The sequence below is a fragment of the Pseudophryne corroboree genome, chromosome 2 (assembly GCF_028390025.1).
Source record: "Pseudophryne corroboree isolate aPseCor3 chromosome 2, aPseCor3.hap2, whole genome shotgun sequence".
In the NCBI taxonomy this organism is placed as follows: Eukaryota; Metazoa; Chordata; class Amphibia; order Anura; family Myobatrachidae; genus Pseudophryne; species Pseudophryne corroboree.
The window spans coordinates 185,388,152-185,398,124 of NC_086445.1; positions in this window are offsets into that span (position 1 = coordinate 185,388,152).

Genomic DNA, 9,973 nt, shown 5'->3' on the forward strand with positions numbered 1-9,973 from the left:
CAAGGGTTAAATCCTGGTCTGTACTTCTTTGTTCCATAGTGCTCTTTACGTAATGTAGTGGTAGTGTCTCATTATTGTAGTTTTCTTGAAAAAATATATGGGGGTACAATCTTTCATCCCAGTAATCAATGTTCCATAAATAAATCACGGATCGGTGCCTTTATTCATTAGGTCTAATTGCACAAATCAATTGTATAGCAATGTACAGTATTTTGGCACTCCTGCCGAATACTATACATTTATATATATATATATATATATATATATATATATATATATATATATATATATAACCAGGAAGAAGAGGCGGCACTCGGAGACTTAAAAGTGCAAATCAAAATTGTATTCCCACAAAAGAGAACTAACGTTTCGGGGTCACAATACCCCTTTGTCAAAGTGAACAAGTGACACTTTGACAAAGGGGTATTGTGACCCCGAAACGTTAGTTCTCTTTTGTGGGAATACAATTTTGATTTGCACTTTTAAGTCTCCGAGTGCCGCCTCTTCTTTCTGGTTGTGGACTCTTCTGGAGGGCACCGGAGCATATATACGGAGAATAGTGGGAGTGTCGGTCCGTTTGGAATATATATATATATATATATAATCATGGCAGATACGTTTTAAATATATGTTCTTGACCTACTTCAATCTTTAAAAAAAACAACTATTTCTGAGCAGTTTTTGGGAAAAATAATAGCCAGTTAAGTGGTCAAGAACTGTGTTCAGTTATTTGCTATACCAAGCAAGCTTCTCTATCTTCAGGGGGATGCAGTTACTATACCAGCTGTCGGGATTCCGGCATTCAGGAGACCAACACCAGAAACCTAACAGCCGGTGAAATGCCACCAGCTGGAATCCCGACAAACGCAGGTTATTCCCACACGGTTGGTAGGTCCACACCACCAACCAAGTGGGAATATAACCTATGGAAGCGAAGCGAGCCACCGGACCCGAAGCATGGTAAGTGCAGCGATTCCGCTAGGGTACTTGCTGCTGGGATTCCGACAGACGGGATGTCATCTGTATTCCTCTTCACGTCACAGAGCAATGGTGTATCTATAATGGGTGCACACGTGCCCCTGGGTCCAGGATGGACTCACGCTGTTGGCCTTCCTGCCGGGCGACCGTGTCTTGCTTCCGGCATCATCTTATGGAATATGGAGCTGGTGCCATATTTCTGTAGTTATTTCCAAAGACAATGCTGGAAATATGTGAAAGTGTCTCTGGCACATGTGCCACCACCAATTTTTTTGCAGGGGTGAGGGAGCCCCATAGACAACTGCACACAGGCCCCTGCACAAACCAACATTTCCCCCTATGGTGTTATCCTTATAAAAAGGTAAATAAATAATAATACAAAGCATGAAAGTGGGTCACAAAATGGAAACCACTGCTTCCAATTACCCACTGTAACTCACTTTAGGAAGTGTTGTACTACTTGTACTACCGAATGTGCTAAAAGCATTGAGATCAATATAGTAACAGAGAACACAACTGCATAAAACGCACTTGGGTGGGTATGTGGCTTTAGGGATGTGTCACGCTGGTGCTTTTCTCAGCAGCTTTGTAGCTGGAGCTCGCAGGAAAATCACTACAGAAAAAAATGTATGGTTTCTCACTGCTTTGAAATGTCAGATTAAAACAGGTTAATATGAATAAAAAAGGAATAACTTGAGCGATTTACTTGCTCCGTGTGTCATGCTCTCAGTGTTTTACATTGTCTTTAGCTGGATAGCGTTTTAACATATCCATTTTCATCATCTGCAAAAGTGCTGCTCACATTGAGCTCATGCTGAGAAGGGTGTAGGCTCAGTTGATTAACATAATATATGCAAATGTATAATGTCCATATCCATAAAAACAGTGTCCGTCACTGTTCATATTCAGATTCATTGCATGTGACACTTGCACCTCCTACGCTTGGCGAGATTAATAAGGGGAGCATAATACATCATTGCACAGGGGTACAGATACACCAGAGAGTAGCTGTATCACTTGCGGGTGCAGGTTAGTGCAGAAACACACTGATAAATATGATGAGACTTCCCAGCGCTACCTAGCGGTTCCTGAATGGATGGTTGTGGTTTGACACCTGAAGCTGGTTGTGCTTTCTTCATTGCTCATGCTTATATTATATGATATAGTTTGCATATTTTAGAATTATGTTTGCTAATTTCATTCTTACACTAGAATGAAGAATTTCAAATGAGTCTTATATGTCTTGATCCAGTTTTTCATTTAACTTTTTGAAATCCGATTGATGGTTTTGGGCTCCCTCTACTGGTCTCTAAGTATATCACAGCCAAATGTAAAACTACATAAAGAACAGCTACAGTATATGATTATTTAAGCAGCCTAATAGTTGATGCTCTTCCCTCTCAGCCAACATTTACACCAACCATTGACCTTAATTACAGTAAAGACATGGAGACATGTATGGAGTAAAAAAAAGGTCAACAATTTGAAAATGGTGGCAGAGAACAGAACCAGAAAAACTAGCCCTAGACATAACCAAATTCAAACCAATCAGTGGCAACCTCTGACTACTGCCCTCAGGCCATGGGAATTAGACCTTTTCCCTGGTAACCCTACCACAAGGCTGGTATTATGTGCTTCAATCACAACTTAAGCGAGGTGCCCACATAACTGTCAATTTCTCCACCAATAGCTGCTGAGTGCGGTGCTTTTTCTGACAATGCCAGGTCCACAGAACCACAGCCTGTCACTATCGTTATGACCCCTCACCACTTAGGTGATGTGCTAAGCACTTGCTAAAAATCCCCAGTCCTCTGTCTGCTAAGTGGACATAAAGGGCAATTCAGACTTGATCGTAGCAGCAAATTTGTTAGCAGTTGGGCAAAACCATGTGCACTGCGGTGGGTTTGGGGGGGGGGCAGATATAACATGTGCAGAGAGCGTTAGATTTGGGTGGGGTGTGTTAAACTGAAATCTAAATTGCAGTGTAAAAATAAAGCAGCAAGTATTTACTCTGCACAGAAACAAAATAACCCACCCAAATGTAATCTCTCTGTCACACCTGCAGTGCACATGGTTTTGCCCAACTGCTAGCAAATTTGCTGCTACGATCAGGTCTGAATTACCCCCAGAGACCAATGTGCGCATCACACAGCCACCATCCTCAACTACAAGCTTACACACTACTATGTAGACTTCCCTGCAAGCTTCATCTATTGCTGGCCTGCCTAATGGGTCACAACAGTTTTTCCTAAGTACTATAACTGACCAAACTGTCCTTGTTTCGGGCCATTATCCCTTGACTGCTACAATATATATTTTTTCTTAAATAAATGTATATATTTCCCCTTCCCCCAATCTACAACCCAAGTAATAACATTCACATCAAACAACCCAAATTTCCTAGCTGCACCCCAAATCTTAGATCTGAAACTCTCCCATCTCAATCCGCTTGTCTAACTGATGAGTTCTTAGCTGCCCAGTGAATTGCGAAACGTCCTACTGTCCAAACATTTTGGGGGAACCCCTTGCTGCCACCTGTAACAATATAGTACTTAAGATATTGATCTAATCATCAATCAAACACCATGTATTACCATTCGCCTTAATATTTAGCAAACAGCCTTTCCATAACTAAGCTGTTTTTGACCTAGAAATCTTACAAACAACATTATCCTTTCCCACGTCACCTTCCTAAACATTTTGGATTACGGTAGACTCTAAAGCCACAAATAGGGCCATAACAAATGTCTCTTGCATCTGTCAATCCATATTGCACAACTATTGGCATCCATTGCTCCAACATTGCTTCAGTTAAGTGCCTACTCCTATCTTCCTTGTTAGACTCACCTCTTCCACATTGCCTGCCCCTGACCGTCTTTATTCAGACTTTTGCAATACTGTAATACCTCTAGCGTTTCCTGACTTTCTTTTCAATTCTTTTCTTGTGTATATTTATTTATTAACAGTTTCTTATATAGCACAGCAAATTCCGTTGCGCTTTACAACTAGACACAAATAGAAGACAAAACTGGGTAAAAACAAACAGTCATAGAGGGAGGAGGGCCCTGCTCACAAGCTTACAATCTATGGGGAAAATAAGATTTTAAACCTACATCTAAATCTTTTTCTCCTAGTCCGTAGAGGATGCTGGGGACTCCGTAAGGACCATAGGGTATAGACGGGCTCCGCAGGAGACATGGGCACTATAAAGAACTTTAGATGGGTGTGCACTGGCTCCTCCCTCTATGCCCCTCCTCCAGACCTCAGTTAGAGAAACTGTGCCCAGAGGAGACGGACAGTACGAGGAAAGGATTTTTGTTAATCTAAGGGTAAGATTCATACCAGCCCACACCATCCACACCGTATAACCTGGAATATACGCAACCAGTTAACAGTATGAACAAAACAGCATCAGTCAATGACTGATCTTAACTGTAACATAACCCTTATGTAAGCAACAACTACATACAAGTCTTGCAGAAATATGTCCGCACTGGGACGGGCGCCCAGCATCCTCTACGGACTAGGAGAAAAAGATTTACTGGTAGGTTTAAAATCTTATTTTCTCTTACGTCCTAGAGGATGCTGGGGACTCTGTAAGGACCATGGGGATTATACCAAAGCTCCAGACCGGGCGGGAGAGTGCGGATGACTCTGCAGCACCGATTGAGCAAACATGAGGTCCTCCTCAGCCAAGGTATCAAACTTGTAGAATTTAGCAAAAGTGTTTGACCCCGACCAAGTCGCCGCTCGGCAAAGCTGTAATGCCGAGACGCCTCGGGCAGCCGCCCAAGAAGAGCCCACCTTCCTAGTGGAATGGGCCTTTACCGAATTTGGTAACGGCAATCCAGCCATAGAATGAGCCTGCTGAATTGTGTTACAGATCCAGCGAGCAATAGTCTGCTTAGAAGCAGGAGCGCCAACCTGGTTGGCTGCATACAGGATAAACAGTGCCTCTGTTTTCCTAAACCGAGCCGTCCTGGCTACATAAATTTTTAAGGCCCTGACTACATCAAGGGACTTGGAATCCTCCAAGACCCCCCGTAGCCACCGGTACCACAATAGGTTGGTTCATATGAAACGATGAAACCACTTTAGGCAAAAATTGAGGACGAGTCCTTAATTCCGCTCTATACACATGGAAAATCAGATAGGGGCTTTTGTGAGACAAGGCCGCCAATTCGGACACCCGCCTTGCAGATGCCAAGGCCAACAACATGACCACCTTCCAAGTGAGAAATTTTTATTCAACCGTTTGAAGAAGTTCAAATAAGTGAGATTTTAGGAACTGTAACACCACGTTAAGGTCCCACGGTGCCACTGGAGGCACAAAAGGAGGCTGTATGTGCAGCACTCCCTTTACAAAAGTCTGGACTTCTGGGAGAGAAGCCAATTCCTTCTGAAAAAAAATTGATAAGGCCGAAATCTGTACCTTAATGGAGCCTAATTTTAGGCCCATATCCACTCCTGTTTGTAGAAAGTGGAGAAAACGGCCCAGATGGAATTCCTCAGTAGGAGCATTCTTGGTTTCACACCAAGATACATACTTTCTCCAGATACGGTGATAATGTTTCACCGTCACCTCCTTCCTAGCCTTTATCAGAGATAAATTCTTCCAGAATACCTTTCCCAGCTAGGATTCGGTGTTCAACCGCCATGCCGTCAAATGTAACCGCGGTAAGTCTTGGAACACGCAGGGCCCCTGTTGTAACAGATCCTCTCTGAGAGGAAGAGGCCACGGATCTTTTGTGAGCATTTCCTGAAGATCCGAATACCAGGCCCTTCGAGGCCAATCTGGAACAATGAGTATTGTCCGCACGCTTTTTCTTCTAATGATTCTCAATATCTTTGAGATGAGTGGAAGAGAAGGGAACACATAGACCGACTGAAACACCCACGGTGTCACCAGGGCGTCTACTGCTACTGCCTGAGGGTCCCTTGACCTGGCACAATACCTCCGAAGCTTCTTGTTGAGGTGTGACGCCATCATGTCTATTTGAGGAAGTCCCCAATGACTTGTTATCTCTGCAAAAACTTCCTGATGAAGTCCCCACTCTCCGGGATGGAGATCGTGTGTGCTCAGGAAGTCTGGTTCACAGTTGTCCACTCCCGGAATGAAGACCGCTGCCAACCCGCTTACGTGATTTTGCGCCCAGCGAAGAATCCTGGTGGCTTCCGCCATTGCCGCTCTGCTCCTTGTCCCACCTTGGCGGTTTACATGAGCCACGGCTGTGACGTTGTCTGATTGAATCAGAACCGGTAGGTCGCGAAGAAGATTCTCAGCTTGACGTAGGCCGTTGTATATGGCCCTCAATTCCAGTACGTTGATGTGTAGACAAGCCTCCTGGCTTGACCATAGTCCCTGAAAGTTTTTTCCTTGTGTGACTGCTCCCCAACCTCGGAGGCTCGCGTCCGTGGTCACCAGAACACAGTCCTGAATGCCGAACCTGTGACCGTCTAGAAGGTGAGCACTCCGCAGCCACCACAGGAGAGACACCCTGGTCCTGGGGGACAGGCTTATTTTCTGATGAATTTGAAGATGGGGTCCGGACCACTTGTCCAGAAGGTCCCACTGAAACGTCCTTGCATGAAACCTGCCGAAGGGGATGGCCTTGTAGGTCGCCACCATTTTTCCCAGTACTCGAGTGCATTGATGGACTGACACTCTTTTCGGTGTTAACAGGTCTGTGACCATGTTCTGGAGTTCCTGGGCTTTTTCCATTGGGAGCAAAACCCTCTTTTGTTCAGTGTCCAGAATCATGCCTAAGAAATATAGCCGAGTTGTTGGAACCAACTGTGACTTTGGTAGATTCAGAATCCAGCCATGTTGCTGCAGTACCCTCAGGGAGAGCGCCACACTTTTCAGCAACAGATCTCTCGATCTCGCTTTTATCAGGAGATCGTCCAAGTACGGGATAATTGTGACTCCCTGCTGGCGCAGGAGCACCATCATTTCCGCCATTACCCTGGTGAAAATCCTCAGGGGCCGTGGAAAGCCCAAACGGCAACGTCCGAAACTGGTAATGACAGCGAATCTCAGGTAAGCCTGATGAGGGGGATATATGGGGACATGAAGGTACGCGTCCTTTATGTCCAGTGACACCATAAAATCCCCCCCCCCCCCCCGTTCCAGGCTGGAGATAACTGCCCAGAGCGATTCCATCTTGAATTTAAACTTTTTCAGGTACAGGTTTAGGGATTTTAAATTTAGAATGGGTCTGACCGAGCCATCCGGTTTCGGGACCACCAATAGGGTTGAATAGTACCCCTTCCCCTGTTGAACTAGGGGAACCTCGACAACCACTTGTTGTTGACACAGTTTTTGAATTGCAGCTAAAATGATCTCCCTTTCTGGGGAAGAAGCTGGTAAAGCCGATTTGAAAAACCGGCGAGGAGGCACTTCTTCGAATTCCAGCTTGTAAACTTGGGAAACAATTTCCAATGCCCAAGGATCCACGTCTGACTGAACCCAAACGTGGCTGAAGAGTCGAAGACGTGCCCCCACCGGTGCGGACTCCCTCAGTGGAGCCCCAGTGTCATGCGGTGGATTTAGTAGAAGCCGGGGGGGACTTCTGCTCCTGGGAACTAGCCGTAGCAGGCATTCTTTTCCCTCTACCCTTACCTCTGGCGAGGAAGGAAGAGCCCCGACCTCTTCTGGACTTATGCGACCGAAAGGACTGCATCTGATATTGCAGCGTTTTCTTTTGCTGTGGGGAAACATAAGGTAAAAAATTAGATTTACCCGCGGTAGCTGTGGAAACCAGGTCCGCAAGACCTTCCCCAAATAAATCCTCACCTTTGTAAGGTAAAACTTCTGTATGCTTCTTTGAGTCGGCATCACCCGTCCATTGGCGGGTCCACAGGGCTCGCCTCGCAGAAATCGCCATGGCATTGGCTCTTGAACCTAGCAGACCAACGTCTCTCTGAGCGTCTCTCATATATAAAACTGCGTCTTTAATGTGACCTAAGGTAAATAAAATGGTATCCCTATCCAGGGTATCAATATCAGCTGACAAGGTATCTGTCCAAGCTGCTACCGCGCTACAACCCCAAGCCGATGCTATTGCCGGTTTGAGCAAAGCACCCGTATGTGTATAAATTGATTTTAAAGTAGTTTCCTGTCTGCGATCAGCAGGATCCTTGAGGGCTGCCGTGTCTGGAGACGGTAGCGCCACCTTTTTGGACAAGCGCGTTAACGCCTTGTCCACCCTGGGTGAGGATTCCCACCGTAACCTGTCCTGCGCAGGGAAAGGATATGCCACAAGAATTCTTTTGGGAATCTGCAGTTTTTTGTCTGGAGTTTCCCAAGCCCTTTCAAATAACGCGTTCAGCTCATGAGATGGGGGAAAGGTTACCTCAGGTTTCTTTTCCTTAAACATGTGTACCCTCGTGTCAGGGACAGAGGGGTCATCTGTGATATGCAAAACATCTTTTATTGCAATAATCATATAATGAATACTTTTGGCCACCCTTGGGTGTAACCTCGCCTCATCGTAGTCGACACTGGAGTCAGAATCCGTGTCGGTATCAGTGTCTGCTATTTGGGATAGGGGACGTTTTTGAGACCCTGAAGGGCCCTGTGACACCGTCAAAGCCATTGATTGACTCCCTGTATTATCCCTAGACTCTGCTTTGTCTAGTCTCTTATGTAATAAAGCCACATTTGCATTTAAAACATTCCACATGTCCAACCAATCAGGTGTCGGCGTTGCCGACGGAGACACCACAATCATCTGCTCCACCTCAGATGAGCCATCCGCTTCAGACATGCCGACACACGCGTACCGACACCCCCACACACACAGGGATATATTTATATGGAGGCAGTTCCCCAATAAGGCCCTTTGGAGAGACAGAGAGAGAGTATGCCAGCACACACCCAGTGCCAACTGACACTGGAAACAAAATTCCCAGATAAACAGCGCTTTTATATAACTATATATATATATATACACTCACTGCGCCAATTACAAGTGCCCCCCCCATTCTTTTTTGCCCTCTGCCACCGTGTTCAGCAGGGGAGAGTCCGGGGAGCCAGCTTCTCTGCAGTGTGCTGTGGAGAAAATGGCGCTGGTTAGTGCTGGAGGATCAAGCTCCGCCCCCTCGTCGGCGGGCTTCGGTCCCGCTCAAATTTTCAATACTGGCGGGGGATTATATAAAATACTGCCTCCGCAGCCTATATATATATGTTAGCCAGTTCTAGAGGTTTATTATTGCTGCCCAGGGCGACCCCCCTGCGCCCTGCACCCATCAGTGCCCGCAGTGTGTGTTGTGTGTATTGTGTGTGGGAGCAATGGCGCGCAGCGTTACCTCAGAGAAGATCTGAAGTCTTCTGCCGCCTTTGAAGTCTTCTTTCTTCTTATACTCACCCGGCTTCTATCTTCCGGCTCCGTGAGGAGGACGGCGGCGTGGCTCCGGGACGAACGGCGAGGGTGAGACCTGCATTCCGACCCTCTGGAGCTAATGGTGTCCAGTAGCCTAAGAAGCAGAGCCTATCATTTAAGTAGGTCTGCTTCTCTCTCCTCAGTCCCACGATGCAGGGAGCCTGTTGCCAGCAGGGCTCCCTGAAAATAAAAAACCTGACAAAATAATTTTTCAGAGAAACTCAGCAGAGCTCCTTGTAATGCACCCAGTCTCCTCTGGGCACAGTATCAAACTGAGGTCTGGAGGAGGGGCATAGAGGGAGGAGCTAGTGCACACCCATCTAAAGTTCTTTATAGTGCCCATGTCTCCTGCAGAGCCCGTCTATACCCCATGGTCCTTACGGAGTCCCCAGCATCCTCTAGGACGTAAGAGAAATAGGCATTGATACACAAGGATAGGTGGGGATGCGGTCAACATCCCGCTGGACGGGATCCCGGCGGTCGAAATACCGATGCCGGAATCCCGACCGCCACAATACCGACATATTCTCCCTCCGTGGGTGTCCACGACACCCATAGAGGGAGAATATAATAGTGTGCCGAGCGTAGCGAGGCACCATGCCCGCAGCGTG